Source organism: Pelodiscus sinensis, chromosome 1 (assembly GCF_052426305.1).
Source record: "Pelodiscus sinensis isolate ZL-2025 chromosome 1, ASM5242630v1, whole genome shotgun sequence".
Taxonomy (NCBI): domain Eukaryota; kingdom Metazoa; phylum Chordata; order Testudines; family Trionychidae; genus Pelodiscus; species Pelodiscus sinensis.
Window position 1 is genome coordinate 131,828,207 of NC_143052.1, and position 20,038 is coordinate 131,848,244.

General features: G+C 45.0%; 1 long non-coding RNA gene across 1 annotated transcript; it reads right to left on the reverse strand.

Annotated features, from left to right (window-relative positions):
- Positions 1–1,546: 1,546 nt before the first annotated feature.
- On the reverse strand, positions 1,547–18,103 carry LOC142826740 (uncharacterized). Its single transcript, XR_012900966.2, has 3 exons — positions 18,023–18,103; positions 16,416–16,496; positions 1,547–2,379 (listed from the first exon to the last, which is right to left on the reverse strand). It is a non-coding gene; the product is annotated as an uncharacterized LOC142826740 (long non-coding RNA).
- Positions 18,104–20,038: the final 1,935 nt, after the last annotated feature.

Below are 20,038 nucleotides of genomic sequence, written 5' to 3' on the forward strand. Positions count from 1 at the left end.
AGGGGCAGGATCTCACACCTGCCCCTACTTCGATGAGCTGCACCAAATGCTGAGGGGTGGGAAAATGTCTTCCCCATCCATCCTCATTGACTGTGGCCTCGAGACCCCTGTGATCACCCAGCTGGAGGTCTCTGCGGAGGAGGAGCAGAAGGACCATGGCCAGCTGATGGAGAAGATAGGCACCATGATCCTCTCCCTTGAGCTGGTGCCTGTGAGCCAGAACATCTCCCAGGCCTCCTCAGGTGCCTGGGAGGGATCTTCAGGTAAGTGGTTTCACTTTGTCACACATACAGGGCGGGGGAGGTGGGCGTACAGGGAGTGTGGAGGGGTGAGTGTCACTCGGGCAGCTTGGGTTGGACATTGTGCTGTGGTCTGTGCACGTGCAACCATGTGCATTACTATGCGGCATGTGAACGCAGCAGGCAGCCCCTGAGCATGGGTGGGATCCTGCTGCCAGGCTCAGAGGATGCCACACACATCCTGCCATGGGGGGTGGGGCAGCCCAGGTTGAAGCAGGCTAGCAACAAAGGTGCAGGCATGACCCCACACAGAATGAGGAGTGCTGCACATGGCATGCGGGTATGCCTGTACATGCAAGGCAACAGCCGCTCCCACAGATAGGACTGCAAACTGCACCTGTGTGTGCAGACCCCAGGGAAGCCGAGGCTGCTCCTGGCTCCTCTGCCGCCCATGAGGGGATCCCACTGTGACCAGACACTTCCCTTGGCTCCTTGTCTCTGGGTCGGGGTGGAATGGGGTGGGAAGCAGCATGGACCTCTGGACATGTGTAGTCCACACATGGCCTTGTTCCTGGGACATTCCCATTCCTCTGGGCTGCACACTGCTGCTCACAGAGAAGGGCACAGTCTCAAGGACAGTGTCTGCAGGAATGACTGACCACCTCTCCCTCTTGTGTGTTCTCTACAGCTGAACCAGCCGGGACTGAGGGCCAAGCCACACCACTGCAGCCACCTGCCAGAGCCCAGGGGACCCAAAGGCACACCAGGGTCCATGAAGACCTGATGTGCCAGCACATCAGTGTCCTTCGTGACATCCACCAGACCTTGGCACACAAGGTCCGCGTGGACTTGGAGTGGCAAGAGTGCACCTGGGACCAGCTGATGCAGCAGTGTGACGTATGCCGGCCTGTCCCGTCTGATGGCACAACCGCCTGATGCCGCTGCTCCTGGCTTCTAGCCTCCTGCACCCTATGCTATGCTCATTCCCCATCCACCTGCCCCCCTGCAATATCTTTGCTCCCTTCCCATGCCATGCCTCTGTGCCTTCCTCAGGTGATGCACATGCCTCCTCCCCAAGAGATGCCTATAGCCCCTCCCCCTGCCCACCCTGACCCCACTCCAGCCCCACCTCCTGTCCACCCGCCTGTGCTCCCCAGACTCACCCAGCTCCAACTCCGATGAGGTCCCCACACCCGAAGTGGCACATTGAGCCCCCCTCCCCCTCCCTGCTCACCGTCTCAGAATCTTTCATTAATACAGACTGCATTTTTTTGAAAACTAACAGGTGTGTTTATTGAGAGGTCAGGGAAAGGGTGAAGGGAGAGGTTGTGGTGGGGAAGGGATAGGGCTGCAAGCCAGAGGCCCCTAGGGAGGAGGCCCTGGGGAGAGTTACTAGGGTCCTTGGGAGAACCTCTCCCTCAGAACCTCCCAGATGCATACCCTGGCCTGATGGGCCTGGCAGATGGCAGCTGTCCGCGGCTGCTGGAAGGCTCGCCCCTTGTGGCTGGCGTCTGCCCCTCACCCCGGAAGGCCTCCCCCTTCCTCTCTACAATGTTGCGGAGGTCACAATATGCTGTGACCACCTCGGGATGTTGTGCTCCCCCACCTCAAGGTGGGTCAGCAGGAACCGGAAACGTGCCTTGAGGCGGCCAAAGGTGCAGTCTACCTGGATCTGGGCCTGGTTCAAGTGGGCACTGAATTGTTCCCTGCTGGGATCCAGGTGGCCGGTATATGGCTTCAGCATCAGGGGGTACGCCACGTCTTTCACACTGCACAGTGGCATCTGCATATGCCCCAATGGCAAGTTCACGGTGAGGGAAAAATGTGCCCACCTCCAGCTTGCGGGACAGGCTAGAGTTTCTGAACACTTGGGCATCATGTGCTTTGCCCAACCACCCAACAAAAATGTCTGTAAAGTGTCCCCAGTGGTTGACCAGGCCTGAAGCACCACTGAAAGGTAGCTCTTTCAATTGATGTACTGGGCCGCTCGATGGTCTGGTGCATGGATCAGGTTGTGGGTCCCATCTATGGCTCCTCCACAGTTCGGAAACCCCAAGACAGCAAATCTGGGCATGGTTGCATCCTGGTCTCCCAGACAGACAATTCTCCACAGCAGTATCGAGTTGATGGCCCTTAACACCTGAAGGAGACAAAGAAACATACAAAACAGAGAATGAGAGAGGGGATGTCTGAGCCCTTCGGAGGTGCCCGCCCTGCTTCCCCAAACAGCCCAGGAGCCACCTCCTATGAGGCCGCCCCTCCCCCAGCAGCACAGCTGTGTGAGGACAGGATGGCGCAAGCCCCCGGGGACAGGGATTTCTCCCCCACCCCCACATCACCCCCCACAGTCCCCACCTAGGGACTAGGGATGCTAAAATGCAGCTGACTACTTGACTATTGATAGGCACTTCTGCATTCCTCCTCTGAAATGTACAGGAGTCCCCAGCTGTGTGCCGTTGCCACTTTTAAGTACCCTTCTCCCCTCCTCCTTTGCTGCCTCCATGTATTTACATATGTTAATGGGAAAATACTGTGTAAAGAATCCAAGTTTAGAGTCTGTTCCAGTTTTCATTAAAATCAATTGAAGGACTCTGGTTGGCTTTACGTGAAAATGCATCGGCATCAAGCAATAGCTCCTTAATACAGAAAGGACATTAAAAAAACCCTTTACCTTCTTAGGGAATGCAGGGCAAGGCAAACACAAGAGAAAGGCCTATTTACTTATCACACAGAAAGTGAGTTATGATGAAGTGGTAGCTATCTTATAAGAACACAGCTAGTTTGAAATTAGTCCACTTTTAAAAACGGAATAAAAAAGTTCCATGTTATATACTTGCAAGTGTTTATGACCTTACATATATGTTTTCCTATTTAAAAGTATCTTTTACTTGATATGTGAAAGAATCATTCAAAAAGGAGAAATTGATTATATATCAAAGGAACTATGTAACCAACTATATATACAACCTGAATACAAGGCCCCCGGACCGCTGGGGGGGGCCCCCAGCAGATCAAAGAGACGCGGAGCAAAGACGGGGAGGATGCGGGCGGGACCGCGGCGCGTCTCGGCGGTCCCGCCGCCCGCGTCTCACTGGTCTGCTGGTGCGGGAGGGGGGGGCGCACCTAGTGCGCCCCCCCCCCAGCAGACCAAGCTTTTCTCGCGATGCCTGGGGTAGGGCAGCTGGGGTGCTGCTGGGTTGGTCCAGTAGCGCCGCGGAGGGGCGCTACTGGACCAACCTGGCAGCACCCCAGCTGTTCTGGCCCAGGCATCCCCAAGTCAGCCGCTGCTGAAACTGATCAGCGGCTGACTACAGGAAGCCTGAGGCAGAGTTGCTCTGCCCCGGGCTTCCTGGAATCAGTCGCTGATCAGTTTCAACAGCGGCTGACTTGGGGACGCCTGGGGCAGAACAGCTGGGGTGCTGCCAGGTTGGTCCAGTAGCGCCCCTCCGCGGCGCTACTGGACCAACCCAGCAGCACCCCAGCTGCTCTACCCCAGATGTCGCGAAAAAAGCCTGGTCTGCTGGGGGAGGAGGTGCACTAGCTGCGCCCCCCCCCCCCACCAGCAGACCAGGGAGATGCGGGCGGCGGGTCCGCCGAGACATGCCGCGGTCCCACCTGCATCCTCCGCGTTTATAGCTGCTGCTGACACTGACCAGCGGCTGACTACAAGAAAGCCCGAGGCACAGTTGCTCTGCCCCGGGCTTCCTGGAATCAGCCGCTGATCAGTTTCAACAGCGGCTGACTTGGGGACACCTGGGGTAGAGCAGCTGGGGTGCTGCCGGGTTGGTCCCCGCAGCGCTGAGGTGCGGCGCTGTGGGGACCTACCCGGCAGCGCCCCAGCTGCTCTGTCCCAGGCGTCCAGATTCAGCCGCTGTTGAAACTGATCAGTGACTGATTCCAGGAAGCCCAGGGCAGAGCAACTCTGCCTCGGGCTTTCTTGTAGTCAGCCGCTGGTCAGTTTCAGCAGCGGCTGAATCTGGACGCCAGTTCCGACTTACATACAGATTCAACTTAAGAACAAACCTACAGTCCCTATCTTGTACATAACCCGGGGACTGCCTGTACTACTTTAATTATTTTCAAACAAGTATCTTTGAAAGTTTGTCCCTTTTAATGTCTAAAGCTTTTTCCAAAATATCTCAGAGGATACCTGTTGTTCATAAATTAACAACATACGGAGCCATACATTTTGGAAAAAAGTGAACTTTAAAGTTTTCCTACTATTCAAAACAATGAGAGTATTCCTTCCAAAGCATTGCTTCCAAAACACAATCTAGAAGAGAAAAGTAAAACTCTTTGGAAAAAGATACATTTAGCCCCAATTACTTCATTTTTTGAAATAGACATAGTTATTAAATTATCTAAATAGTAAAATCTAGAATTCTTCCCCAGGGTGTGTCTACACAGCAGGGCTTAACTCGAAATAAGTACGCAAATTGAGCTATGTCAATTGCGTAGCTTATTTTGAAATTGAAATTGGGAGCTTCTACATAGCACTTATTTCAAAATAGCTGAAACAAAAAACAGGACTATGTAGCACTTTAAAGACTAACAAGATGGTTTATTAGATGATGAGCTTTCATGGGCCAGACCCACTTCCTCAGATCAAATAATGGAAGAAAATAGTCACAACCATATATACCAAAGGATACAATTAAAAAAAAATGAACACACATGAAAAGGACAAATCACATTACAGAACAGAAGGGAGATGGGGGGGGGGGGAGGAAGGTGAATGCCAGTGAGTTAATGATATTAGAGGTGGGGAAGGGGAAATGTCTGTGAGTTAATAGTATTAGAGGTGATAATTGGGGAAGCTATCTTTGTAATGGGTAAGATAGTTGGAGTCTTTGTTAATTCCCCTGCGGAGAGTGTCGAATTTTAGCATGAATGCCAGTTCAGAGGATTCCCCTTTCAAGTGCAGATTTGAATGTCTTCTGAAGTAGGATGCAGGTTAGCAAGTCATTCAGACAGTGTCCTTTCTGGTTGAAAGGGAATCCACGAGGAGTACAGCTATTTCGGATTAGGAAGCCTAATCCGAACTAGCTACTCCGTGCCGCGTGTAGCCGCGCGGCACGGGGTTCGAACTGCCGGCATTTAAAAATGGCGCCGGCCAGCTTCATGCAAATGAAGCCCGGGAAATTCAAATCCTGGGCTTCATTTGCAAGTGCGGTATGCCTACATTACCCTCCTAGTTCAAATTAGGAGGGTAGTGTAGACATACCCTCTGAGAGTAGCAGTCTTATGTCAAACAGCATCTTTTTTCATTTTTTATATATATTTCTGTTCTTTCTGCTCTTCATCCATGAAGATAATGTTTGTGATTATTTCTATGGCATATTGTTTGTATAACTAGAATGTGTTTACCATACATATAATATTCCAATGTATGGATCAGATTCAATTCAAAATTCTCATGCATGACCATGCCAATCTTAATTTCATCTTTCCCATATAGACCCTTTTTTAATTCATATTTTCTCAAGACAGATGTTTCCACTTCTTTAAACGTTTGGTAATAGTTCATACAAATGAAAAATATAATTTTCCATACTCATAAGTTGTTCCACAAACATCTACAAACTAAACTCTTAGACTATGTTAGATGCCAAGCCAAACCAGGTGTTCAGTATCATTTCTCTTGAACTCCATGATTGCCTACAGCAATTCTCTGTAACTAATATTGGCATTTTAATGGTTACGATGATGCAAAAGGTCATGACATAACTTTCTGATGTTATGCATGTATATGATGTGAAAGTTCCATCAATGAGTTTTTAATAAAAATTGCCTACATTGCTGGCCATCAAATTTTGCCAACTGAAACACTGACTATAAACCTTAAAAAAATCCTTTTTCAAATACATGTTTTGGTAAAATGAATTGCCAAAAACTTAAAGAACCTTAGAAAAAATGTTATTATAAACTGCCTAATATTATACTTAAGTTTTCTGGCTTGCATGAATCTTATATTCCACATTACAAATAGCATTATTGTGGTGGGGATATCCTATTACAGGCAGTCCCCGGGTTATGTACAAGATAGGGACTATAGGTTTGTTCTTAAGTTGAATTTGTATGTAAGTCGAAACTGGCTCCAGATTCAGCTGCTGCCACTGAAACTGACCAGGGGCTGACTACAGGAAGCGGGAGGCAGAGTTGCTCTGCCCCCAGCTTCCTGGAATCAGCCTGATCAGTTTCAACAGCTGCTGAATCTGGAGCCTGGGACAGAACAGCTGGGGCGCTGCCCGGTAGGTTCCCACAGGACCAACCCGGCAGCACCCCAGCTGCTCTACCCGAGGCGTCCAGCAACAAAAGCCTCGTCTGCTGGGGGGGGGGCGCACTAGCTGCGCCCCCTCCCTTCCCAGCACACCAGGGAGACCCGAGCAAAGCCGCACAGGCGGAGGGACCCCGCCGCCTGTGTGGCTTTGCTCCTGTCTCCCTCGTCTGCTGGGGGGGGTCCAGCAAAGCCGCTGGACCCCCCCAGCAGACCAGGGACACCCAAGGAAAGCCGCTTTGCTTGTTTGCCCGGGACCCCCGCCGCTTGGGCGGCTTTGCTTCTGTCCCCCTGGTCTGCTGGGGGGTCCAGCAAAGCCGCTGGACCCCCCCAGCAGACCAGGGACACCCGAGCAAAGCCACTGCCTGGGCGGCTTTGCTTCTGTCCCCCTGGTCTGCTGGGGGGGTCCAGCGGCTTTGCTAGACCCCCCCAGCAGACCAGGGGGACAGGAGCAAAGCCGCCTAGGCGGCGGGGGTCCTGCCGCCTGGGCGGCTTTGCTCCCGGGCATACGAGCAAAGCGGCTTTGCTCGGGTGTCCCTGGTCTGCTGGGAGGGTCCAGCAGCTTTGCTGGACCCCCCCAGCAGACTAGGGAGACTGGGAGAAGCTTTTCTCGCCCCGGAGGACACGGGTGGCGACCCGCTGCTCGTGAGCTCCGGGGCGAGAAAAGCCCCGTTTGTAAGTGTGGATCCAACATAAGTCGGATCCACGTAAGTTGGGGACTGCCTGTACTGAACCAAACAATGGAAAAAAAACTCCATTAGAAACAAGCTTAGCCTATATCCTGATGTCTTTACTCAGGCAGAACTCTCACTGAAATCAGTAAGGCCATGTCTACATAGGAAATCATTTTGAAATGACTAAATTTGACTTAAGAACTTCTGATTTAACAGATTCGAACTAGCATGTCCTCACTAGGGGGAAGCATAAAAATTATTCCAAGGCAGACTTTGTTAATGTGGACATACTATCTCGGACATAGAGCCACAGGAAACACTCTGGGGAGCTGCAACAGGCCTCCCAGAGGCCAATAAGTTCCAACTAGTGCACTGGAGCATTCTTGCTAATGTTATTTTGATATTACTATTTCAGAATTACTGTTACCCCTTGTGAAATGGAGGAGTACAGAGTTTGAATTCCATGGTCTATTATTTCAAAATAACAGGTGCGGTAGTGTGGATGCACCGCTTATAAATTTGAACTTGGGGGCTACGTCTACACTGGCCCCTTTTCCGGAAGAGGCATGTAAATTTCACCAGTCGTCGTAGGGAAATCCGCGGGGGATTTAAATATCCCCCGCGGCATTTAAATAAAAATGTCCGCCGCTTTTTTCCGGCTTTTAAAAAAGCCGGAAAAGAGCGTCTAGACTGGCCCCGATCCTCCGGAAAAAGTGCCCTTTTCCGGAGGGTCTTATTCCTACTTTGAAAGGGCACTTTTTCCGGAGGATCGGGGCCAGTCTAGACGCTCTTTTCCGGCTTTTTTAAAAGCCGGAAAAAAGCGGCGGACATTTTTATTTAAATGCCGCGGGGGATATTTAAATCCCCCGCGGATTTCCCTACGACGACTGGTGAAATTTACATGCCCCTTCCGGAAAAGGGGCCAGTGTAGACATAGCCGGGGTGTGTGTGTGTTATTTCAGAATAAGGTCCCAGTGTAAACCTAGGATAAGGTTTGTGTATGGTTAATATGTGCTCATCATCTTTCTACATTTGGTCCAATGACAGTGTTGGCTGAGTAAAAACAAAATATAGACTTTAGGATCTAAACTTATACAAATAGGAAGTTTGTTTATTGGATTTTTTTCCAGATTAGTAACTTAAAGAATGATCTTTTATGAATGTGTAAAAAAAAAAAATCTCCTTCACTGTGCATTTTTATGCCTGGTAACAGCAAATTCAACTAAATTGTCTATCATACTAGCAAACATATATGACTATAAGATTTTCCATAACATAAGGCATATTAATAATTAATATTTTAATGATTTTTGTATAGGTATTAAAATGCTCTAATTAGAAAATAAGCTTTCAATACATGGATATAATTGGGGTTGGGGATTTTTGTAATTTCTAAAAATAATAATTGCACAAAATTATTTGTAGTCATTCACAGCTACCAGGACTGTTCCACTAACGCATAAATATAATAATTCAATATTTGTGTTATGCAACAATGAATGTCATGATCTCTGCTGTCTTAAAGGGTAATGTAGGGGAAAAAATGACATTTTCAGCTGTTCCTTCCATCCATGGTTTCCTTTTTTCCTTATATCAAATACAGTCAACTCACGTCTAAAAAATGAGATTCACTCAGCATTGCTTGAATCCTTAACTCAATTAACATTTTTGTTTTTTTTAAATAAAAAGAAAATGTACATGCTTTATTTAAACGATTGCATTTTTCAAAAATAGTGTTATTTTTATGAAATTTGTATTTCAGATTTCTCAAAAGGGATGGTTTAAATGGATTTTTTTAGTATTTTCTTAAAATTCAAACCCCATCCAGTGTATTTTTTTTTCTTTATCCCTATAAACTCTTATCATTCTCTATGTTTTAACAAAAAAGGGGTATAGTCAATTTGGCTTCCAGTAACACTATATTCTAGTTTTCAAACCTTAATCATTGATTTAGCTGCTTTAGCTGTGCCAAAACAGAACACTATGCCAGACAGATTTCTCAATTTTATCTCTTTTCTGTAAGGTTTATTGAGAAGTAATCCTATTCCAGATTCATCATATTTTTGGGCTGATCTTGGTACAGTCTCTTTCAGCATTCACCCAGTTAGGTCAATTTTGAGGACTATGCTTGATTTAAAACAAAATACAGGACTATGTAGCACTTTAAAGACTAACAAGATAGTTTATTAGATGATGAGCTTTCGTGGGCCAGACCCACTTCCTCAGATCAAATAGTGGAAGAAAATAGTCACAACCATATATACCAAAGGATACAATTAAAAAAATGAACACATATGAAAAGGACAAATCAAATTTCAGAAGAGAAGGAGGATGCGGGGGGTGGGGAAGGTAAATGTCTGTGAGCTAATGGTATTAGAGGTGATAATTGGGGAAGCTATCTTTGTAATGGGTAAGATAGCTAGGGTCTTTGTTGAGACCCACACGTAGAGTGTCAAATTTTAGCATGAATGACAGTTCAGAGGATTCCGTTTCAAGTGCAGATTTAAAAGGCTTCTGAAGCAGGATGCAGTTAATTAAGTCGTTGAGACAGTGTCCTTTCTGGTTGAAATGGCAAGAAACTGTTTTTTCTTTGTGATCCTGTCTAATATCTGTTTTGTGGGCATTGATCCTTTGGTGAAGTGTCTGAGACGTTTGTCCAATGTACAAAGCAGACAGACACTTTCGGCACATGATAGCATAAATTATATTTCTGGATGCGCAGGAATATGTCTTCTTGATCTTATAACTCACTTGGTTAGGTCCAATAATGGTATCAGCAGAGTGAATATGTGGACAAAGCTGGCAACGGGGTTTGTTGCAAGGGAAGGTACCAGGGTTGGTATTAGTGTGGTATGTCCTATGGTTGCTGGTAAGAATCATCTTGAGGTTAGGTGGTTTTCTATCGGAGACTATGGGTCTGTCTCCCAGAGCCTCTTTGAGTTTAGTATCCTGTTCCAGTATAGGCTGTAGTTTATTGATAATGTGTTGGACAGGTTTAAGTTGGGGGTTGTAGGTAATGACAAGTGGTGTTCTATTGTTGGTTTTCTTGGGTCTGTCTTGAAGTAGATGGTTTCTAGGTATTCGTCTGGCTCTTTCAATTTGCTTTTTTATTTCTCCGGGTGGGTAGTTGAGGTTTATAAATGCTTGGTAGAGAACCTGAAGTTTCTGGTCTCTGTCAGTGGGATTAGAGCAGATGCGGTTGTATCGAAGGGCTTGGCTATAGATGATGGATCGTATGGTGTGTGCTGGATGGGAGCTGGAAGCATGTAGGTAACTGTATGAGTCAGTGGGTTTTCTGTAGAGGGTGGTGTCTAATTTTCCATTGTTGATTTGTACTGTGGTGTCCAGGAAATGGATCTCTTGTGTAGAATGGTCCAGGCTGAGGTTGATGGTGGGGTGTAGGTTGTTGAAATCTCTGTGGAATGTCTCCAGTGTTTCTTGGCCATGCGTCCAGATCATAAAGATGTCATCGATGTAGCGTAAGCAGAGAAGGGGTAAAAGGGGACGGGAGTTGAGGAAACGTTGTTCTAGGTCAGCCATAAAGATATTAGCATACTGTGGGGCCATGTGTGTACCCATGGATGTGCCGCTGATCTGGAGGTATAAGTTGTTCTCAAACTGGAAATAATTGTGGGTGAGAACAAAGTTACATAGGTCTGCTATCAGGTTGGCAGTGGTGACCTCTGGGATAGTGTTTCTAATTGCTTGTAATCCATCTTCATGTGGGATGTTGGTGTATAGAGCTTCTACATCCATGGTGGCAAGGATGGTGTTATTGGGAAGGTTATCGATGTTTTGTAGTTTCTGTAGGAAGTCAGTAGTGTCTCAGAGATAGCTGGGGGTGTTGGTTGCGTAGGGTTTGAGGAGAGAGTCTACATAGCTGGATAGACCAGTAGTGAGCCAATACCAGAGATGATGGGACGTCCAGGGTGTCCAGGTTTATGGATCTTGGGAAGCAGATAGAACAATCCTGGTCGGGGGTCAGAAGGTGTTTCTGTGTGGATTTGTTCCCAAGTAGCTGTAGGGAGGCTTTTAAAGAGACAGTGTAGTTTCTTTTGGTATTCCGAGTTGGGATCAGAGGAGAGAGGTTTGTAAAATGTGGTGTTGGAGAGTTCCCTTGCAACAAACCCCGTTGCCAGCTTTGTCCACATATTCACTCTGCTGATACAATTACTGGACCTAACCAAGTGAGTTATAAGATCAAGAATACATTCCTGCGCATCCAGAAATATAATTTATGCTATCATATGCCGAAAGTGTCCGTCTGCTTTGTACATTGGACAAACGTCTCAGACACTTCGCCAAAGGATCAATGCTCACAAAACAGATATTAGACAGAATCACAAAGAAAAAACAGTTTCTTGCCATTACAACCAGAAAGGACATTGTCTCAACGACTTAATTACCTGCATCCTGCTTCAGAAGCCTTTTAAATCTGCACTTGAAAGGGAATCCTCTGAACTGTCATTCATGCTAAAATTCTACACTCTGCGCGTGGGTCTCAACAAAGACCCTAGCTATCTTACCCATTACAAAGATAGCTTCCCCAATTATCACCTCTAATACCATTAGCTCACAGACATTTACCTCCCCCCCCCCGCATCCTCCTTCTCTTCTGAAATTTGATTTGTCCTTTTCATATGTGTTCATTTTTTTAATTGTATCCTTTGGTATATATGGTTGTGACTATTTTCTTCCACTATTTGATCTGAGGAAGTGGGTCTGGCCCACGAAAGCTCATCATCTAATAAACCATCTTGTTAGTCTTTAAAGTGCTACATAGTCCTGTATTTTGTTTCAGCTACACCAGACTAACACGGCTACATTTCTAACACTATGCTTGATTTAGTGATTCTGTCTCCTTTCCGTTTGGTTTTATGAGAAGCAATCCAATTCTAGGCACATCCCCTTTTCCTGGCACAACCAATCCCTTAAGTTGATCTTCCTAACATCACTAAACCCTTATGTTATGATAAGAGGAAGCTGTATACCAATTTGGAGCTCTTATCATTTCGGAGAAGTTCTTGATCAAAATTATATATAGATATAATTTTCACTAAGGCACTATAAACAGAAGCACCAAATGCTCCTAAATCAATACAAATATATTAATTTACCTAGGATATGAGGCGTACAGATAGTTTGGATTAGAAGCCTAATCCGAACTATCTAGTCGGTGCCGCATGTAGCAGCACGGCACGGGGTTCGCACTAGCCGGCTTTTAAAAATGGCGGCGCCGGCTTTATGCTAATGAAGCCCGGGAAATTCAAATCCCGGACTTCATTAGTAAGTTCGGTATGCATACATTACCCCCCTAGTTCGAACTAGGGGGGTAGTGTAGACATACCCTCAGTTACTGGGAATTGACAGCACCCAGAAGGACAGCCCCAATGGGACCAAAAATCCCCAATTAAATCTCTCTTACTCTGTATAAAACTTTTACACAGAGAAAGCTCACAACGTTCACTCCCTTTATAAATGAAAGAGAGATATGGACAGATGTTATCTTCCTCCCCATAACAATTATTTACACAGGGTTTGATAATAAAAGTGTAAAAATAGGATTAAAGTGATTGCAAGTGATACAGATCAACTTAAATTACTAAGCTAAAATAAAACAAAAAATGCCAGCTAACCCTAATACACTAATAAGTTGTTACAAACCATAGAATCATAGAATACTAAAACTGGAAGGGACCTTGAGAGATCACCAAGTCTAGTCAGCACTGCATAAATCATCCCTGACAGATGTCTGACCAACCTGCTCTTAAATATCTCCAGTGATTGAGATTCCCCAACCTTCCAAGGCAATTTATTCCAGTGTTTAACCACCCTGACAGTTAGGAAGTTTCCTAATGTCCAGCCTAAACCTCTCTTGCTGCAATTTAAGCCCATTGCTTCTTCTCTTATCATCAGAAGCCAAAGAGAACAATTTTTCTTCCTCCACTTTGTAACATCCTTTTAGATACTTGAAAACTGCTATCATGCCCCTCTGTCTTCTCTATTCTAAGCTAAACAAGCCCAATTTTTTCAGTCTTCTCTTATAGCTCATGTTTTCTGGATCTTTAATCATTCTTGTTTCTCTTCTCTGGACCTTCTCCAATTTCTCCACATCTTTCTTGAAATGAGGTGCCCAGAACTGGACACAATACTCCAACTGAGGCCTAATCAGTGCAGAGTAGAGCAGAAGAATGACTTCTCGTATCTTGTTCACAGCACACCTATTAATGCATCCCAGAATCACATTTGCTTTTTTTGCAACAGTGTTACACTGTTGACTCATATTTATCTTGTGGTCCACTATGACCCCTAGATCTCTTTCTGCTTCCTAGACAGTCACTTCCCATTCTGTATGTGTGAAGCTGATTGTTCCTTCCTAAGTGGAGTACTTTGCATTTGTCCTCATTAAACTTCATCCTATTTACCATTTCCCTAATTTGTCCAGATCATTTTGAATTATGATCCTGTCCTCCAAAGCACTTTCAAGCTCTTCCAGCTTGGTAGCATCTGTAAGCTTAATGAGCATATTCTCTATGCCATCATCTAAATTGTCAAAGAAGATATTGAACAGAACCTGTCCCAAAAACAGATGTCTGTGGAACCCCACTTAAACTGCAGCAAGGGAGGTTTAGGTTGGACATTAGGAAAAAGTTCCTAACTGTCAGGGTAGTCAAACACTGGAATAAATTGCCCAGGGAGGTTGTGGAATCTCCATCTCTGAAGATATTTAAGAGTAGGTTAGATAAATGTCTATCAGGGATGGTCTAGACAGTATTTGGTTGTGCCAAAGCTTATTGATAAAGTCATGTGAGACAACATTGAATGCTTTACTAAAGTCTAGGTTTCCCACGTCCATCGCTTCTCCCTTATCCACAAGGCTTGATATCTTATTAAAGGAAGTTGTCAGACTGGTTTGGTATTATTTGTTCTTTACAAGTCCATGCTGGCTGTTATCTATCACCTTATTTTCTTCCAGTTGCTTGCAAATGAATTCCTTAATCTCTTGTTCCATTATCTTCCCTGACAAAGAATTTTAACTGACTGGTCTGTAGTTCCTGGGTTGTTCTTATTCCCTTTTTTATAGATAGGCACTATATTTGCCTTTTTCCAGTCAAATCATAGCTCCTCATCTTAGTTCTTATTTTAGGTGAAATCTTTTAAGGCTCAGGCTGCTCTTTCTGACATGGATCTAGCAACTCATCTCCACCCCTGTTCGAATATTTTTGTTTCTGGGTGTTTTCATGTATCCTCTCAGTGTGAGGAACTGTCTGTGAAGCCAGCTAAAGACCATCATCCTTTCCTTCCTATCCCTTAAAGAAAATTTCCATGGGGTGGAAAGTCTTTGTCCCATTCCCCAACTCCTGTGGAAAAGTATGAAATTCAAGATGGATTCCAGTATCACATGGCATGGTCACATGTCTTTGTGGGCCAAAACATAGATTAGCCTTATAGAAAAAACAAGACTATTCCCAGATCCTTTTCTTGAGCACTGGGTCATTATGTTCCTTAAGTATCAGTAATGGCTGTCACTAGAAGACCTATATTAATAAACATATTTACACTTTATATTCCTAACTTCACATATAAAAAAAGAATAATGCACGCAAATACAATATACACATTCAGATGATTAGAAGTTCTTGAATGGTAAATTATTTCCCCTGTTTTGCATAAAGCATATTTGAGTTATGCATGTTCATATTCAAAAACATTTCCAGAAAAACGTGGGTGCAGTTCTACAGAGAATACAGGAATGGAGTTCCTCTAAAGTAACTGTCATGGAGTTCCTCTAAAGTAACAATAGTGATCACAACCCAGGCTCCAACATCAATGAACAGTAGCTGGCTTTGTCCTCATTTTAAGGAATGATGAAATATTTAAGAAGCAGACTTAGGCTACGTCTAGACTACAAAGCTAAGCCGGAAAAAGATACGCAAATTGTGAACCACAATTTGTATATCTTTTCCACTTTTCTGTCGAAAGAATCTTTTTCAAAATTTGGCGCATCTGCACGGTGCCAAATTTTGGAAAAACCTGCTCTTTTGACAGATCCTTTCTTCCTCATAGAATGAGGGTTACAGGAGTGGTGAAGGAACATGTCCGCTTTTCCAAATTTTTTTTCGGAAAAGTGGATGCATTCCTCTGGTATCTCGGAAAAGTGCTGCAGTCTAGATGTAGCCTTAGTCTTGGAAATTTGATCAGGCCTACAAAACATTTTCTTAAGTCCCCTTTCTTAAACTATTCCTGTCTAATATTCCATTATTTTACATATATCCCACATGTTGGTAAAAAAATTATTTGGGTACACACAAACATATTGTTAGGTGAAACAAAATTCAGGACTATGTAGCACTTTAAAGACTAACAAGATGGTTTATTAGATGATGAGCTTTCGTGGGCCAGACCCACTTCCTCAGATCAAAAAATTGAAGTGGGTCTGGCCCACGAAAGCTCATCATCTAATAAACCATCTTGTTAGTCTTTAAAGTGCTACATAGTCCTGTATTTTGTTTCAGCTACACCAGACTAACACGGCTACATTTCTATCAATATTGTTAGGTGATCTGCTTGATCTTCTGCTGCAGAAATAGAGCCCTACTGCGAGTTACTGTCAACAGTAGTCATTAATTTATACCAGTTCCATTTTGCAAGGCAATTCTTGCAAGGAAAAGGGCTAGAAAACTTTTAATCAATGTCTCTTATGCAGATTCTAGTCTCTAAGGAGGTTAATTGGTTTGATGCCACAAAACTTATGTTGTGGCTGGAAAAGCATTCAATTTAATATGCATAATTTAAAATAGTTAATCCATTTTTTTTGTTGCGCTGAGGTAACTGTTATTTCTTAATTATTTAAATTTAGGATTTATGGTATCAAAGGATAAAGGAAAAAAAATCATTGTCTGCTGACTGTATAGAATGGAAAAAAACAGTTGGCTGGCCAAAACTGTTCCACCCAAGCTCTTCTTGCCAAGATACACAATTTCTGTCAAATCATGCTCCTTTCCACATATAAGATTGAACCTAAAAATGCTTTTGAGATCTATCCCATACACTTCTCTTAGCTATCAGAGTGCAGCAAAAGGCCAAAGTGGGCCAATCTAAACCCAGTAAACAAAAACATTGGTAAACAGTAGCTTCTTGTAAGGCACGGGTGGGGAACCTAACGCCCAATCCGGTCCCTGAGGCTCGGGGCTCATGAGGGGTAGTTTTTGTTTTGTTTCTCACTTGTGTGCAGACTCCAACTGATTTTTCTGTGAGTCAGTGGTCCTGACCCAAAAAAGGTTCTCCACCCATGTTGTAAGGTTTCTGTGGATGAGAAAGAATAAACATAAAAATACATAAATTCTTAAGTCCTCATAGTGCTTTGAATCACTATTTATGCCATGTGATGTGAGTGATTTTCAAAATTGTATTTTCCATGCTTTTCATTACTGAAGATTGAAGTTCAAACCATGACACCAATTACTAGTGAAATGGAGTTTGGCAGTCTTGTCATAGTACTCATTTATTCATATCAGCTTTCAAATTATAGTATGTTAGTGCAATGTTACACTCAGTTTATGATGAGAGGTCCAGGACTGATTTCCAGGACTAACAGAAGGCAAGAATGAAGAGACTGGACAAATGTACATGTGAATACAGGCAGTCCCCGGGTTATGTACAAGATAGGGACTGTAGGTTTGTTCTTAAGTTGAATCTGTATGTAAGTCAGAACTGGCGTCCAGATTCAGCAGCTGCTGAAACTGACCGCCAGTTCTGACTTACATACAGATTCAACTTAAGAACCCCAAGCTTCCCCAAGTCAGCTGCTGCTGAAACTGATCAGCGCTGTAGTCAGCGCTGGTCAGTTTCAGCAGCGGCTGACTTGGGGACGCCTGGGGCAGAGCAGCTGGGGTGCTGCTGGGCTGCTCCAGTAGCACCGCTCCTCGGCGCTACTGGACCAACCCAGCAGCACCCCAGCTGCTCTGCCCCAGGCGTCCTGATTCAGCCACTGCTGAAACTGACCAACAGCGGCTGAATCAGGACCTGGGGCAGAGCAGCTGGGGTGCTGCCGGGTTGGTCCAGTAGTGCCCAGAGCGGCGCTGCAGGACCAATCGGCAGCGCCCCAGATGCTCTGCTCCAGGGTCCAAAACAAAAGCCTGGTCTGCTGGGGGGGGGGGGGGAGCACACTAGCCGTGCCCCCCCCCCCCAGCAGACCAGGGACACCGGGAGCAGAGCCGCAGCGGCAGCGGGGTGCCGCGCCTCTGAGGCTTTGCTCTGGCAAAGTCTCAGAGGCGCGGGACGCCCCCGCGGCTGCGGCTTCAGTCCCGGTGCCTGTGGTCTGCTGGGGACCGTCCCCAGCAGACCACAGGCACTCGGACTGAAGCGGCAGCAGCGGCGGGTTCCCGCGCTTCTGAGGCTTTGCTCTGGCAAAGCGTCAGAAGCGCGGGAACCCGCCCGGTGCCCCTGGTCTGCTGGGGACGGTCTCCAGCAGACCAGGGGCACCAGAGCAGCTTACTAACGGGGCTTTCTCGCCCCGGAGCTCGCAGGTAGCAATCCACTACCTCGACCTCTGGGGCGAGAAAGCCCTGTTCGTAAGTGTGGATCCGACATAAGTCGGATCCGCGTAAGTCGGGGACTGCCTGTAGTTTGCAAAATGATGGCCCAGACTGGTGTATGTTTGTGTCAAATCCAGAGCTATTAGTCTGAATTTCAACGTCACTAAATTCACTCAGAAATTTTAACAATCTAAACAAAGGAGGAAAAAAGACATAATCTCGAGTTACAATGTTGGTGGTCTTTATGTTGGCATTCTGACACTTAAGTTAAAGGCTGTAGACTGACTTAAGTACCTTCTCACTGCTTACAGGTAGTTGCTACAAAAGTATGTTGAAGGAATTGGTGGGAAGAACTTATCTTCTCATAGATACTCTAGAAAAAACAAACAAACAAATAAACAAACAAAAACACCTTAAGGTAAAATCTTAATGTTAACATTCCCATTGTCTTCAGTGGAATCAGGAAGGATATCCTCTTATTATCCAGTAATTTTAACCTGGCATCTCTCATGAGGGATAACTTAATATATTAAAAAACAAACAAACATGTTGCAGAATAGTCCAAGTAAACTTTGCCTACTAACATTCTAAAAAAAATTAATGGGGAAATGTGTAATTGATTTCAGATTGAAACAAGGTTGCTTTGCTCCCACAAAGAATTTTTAATAAAAGTTCCCAGAACTGGAGATTGGTTTAGAGAGAATTGATATCTATCTTTTCACTCTTTCAAAGTGCAAAGAGAAGTTGTGTATATAGTGCTACAGTTTAAAGTATCATGGAACTGTAGAACTGGAAGGCACCACGAGACATTATCAAACCAGACCTCTGCATTGTGGCAGGACATGTAACCAAACACTAATCTTGTCAGGTGTATGTCTAACCCAGCAGCTCTCAAACTTTTTGGGCTCCGGAGCCCTTTACATGCATAAAAATTTATGCGGAGCCCCAGCGGTCCACTGATTGTACGTGTTATACCTATCGATGTTTCCAGTTTGTCAGCCTCGCAGAGCCCCTGGAGATATCTCGCGGAGCCCAGTTTGAGAAACACTGGTCTAACCTGTTTTTAAAAACTTCCAGTGATGGTGACTCCACAGCTTCCTATTTCAGAGCTAAACTACGCTTATATTTGGAAAGATATTTTTCACAATATTTAACCAATTTCTTCCTTGCTGTGGATTAAACTATGGAAGTAAGGGAGCAGTTGAGTAGTCATCCAACTGCTAAGTCAAGGTTTATAGGTTAGTTAAGTTGACTACATGCATTCCCGCTGCCTTGCTGCCTCTGGATCAGCACCATCAGTACTGCCTACCCCATCACCTAGGGTTGCCAGGTTTTTGGTATTGAGCCAGACAGTCTGGTATTTTTTACTTCTGTCCAGTTAAAAAATTCAGAAAATACCGAACATCAAAAATGTCTGGTATTTTCTGATTTTTTCCCGGACAGGAGGTGAAAATACTGGGTGGTTTTTTTGGGGGGGGAGAGGGGGATTCAATATTTTTGGTTAAACCATCTGGCAACCCTACCTCCACCCCACACTGCTGCCTCTATCAGCCCATGGCTACATCCAACGGAGCAGCCTCTGTCCATGCTGGGACCCCCTGTGGACAGGAACTGCTAGACTTGGTGTGAAATGGGACTGAGCTACCCCTGCTGTGACTCTTCAGTTTAAATATAGCAGGAGCCAGGCTGCTTGCCTCTTACTACATTTAAACCACAAAGCCGCAGTGAGGGGTAGCTCCCAGACCCGAAACTGAAGCTTTCCCCCCTTATCCACTGATTGTGTTGCTGATAGAATTTCTAATTACTGGCTTCTTACCATTCCTAGATTAAACCTATTGTTTCTTGTTCTACATTCATTTGATGTAGAAAACAATTGATCTCTGTAACAACCCCTAATATATCAGTTTTCTTCTCTCAAGGCTAAAATATTCCTAGTTTTTTTTACTGTTTCTCAAAGGTCAGATTTTCTAAACTCTTCATCATTATTGTTGCTATCCTCTGAATTTCCTCCAATTTGTCCACATACTTCCTAAAGTGTATCACCCAGAATTTGGACTCAGACTTTGAGGCTTCATCTGTGATAATTAGAGCATGATAGTTTCCTCCCATACCTTATATATGGTGCTCCTGTTAATATACCCCAGAAGTATATTTCCTTTTTAACAACTGCATCACATTATTGACTCAGTCAGTTTGTAATCCACTATAACCCCAAGCTCCTGTTCATCAATACTACCAGATAGCCCAGAGGTGGGTAAAAGGTGGCCACCAGGCTGGCTGTGGCCAGCCAAGCCACTGGATTTGGCCCAT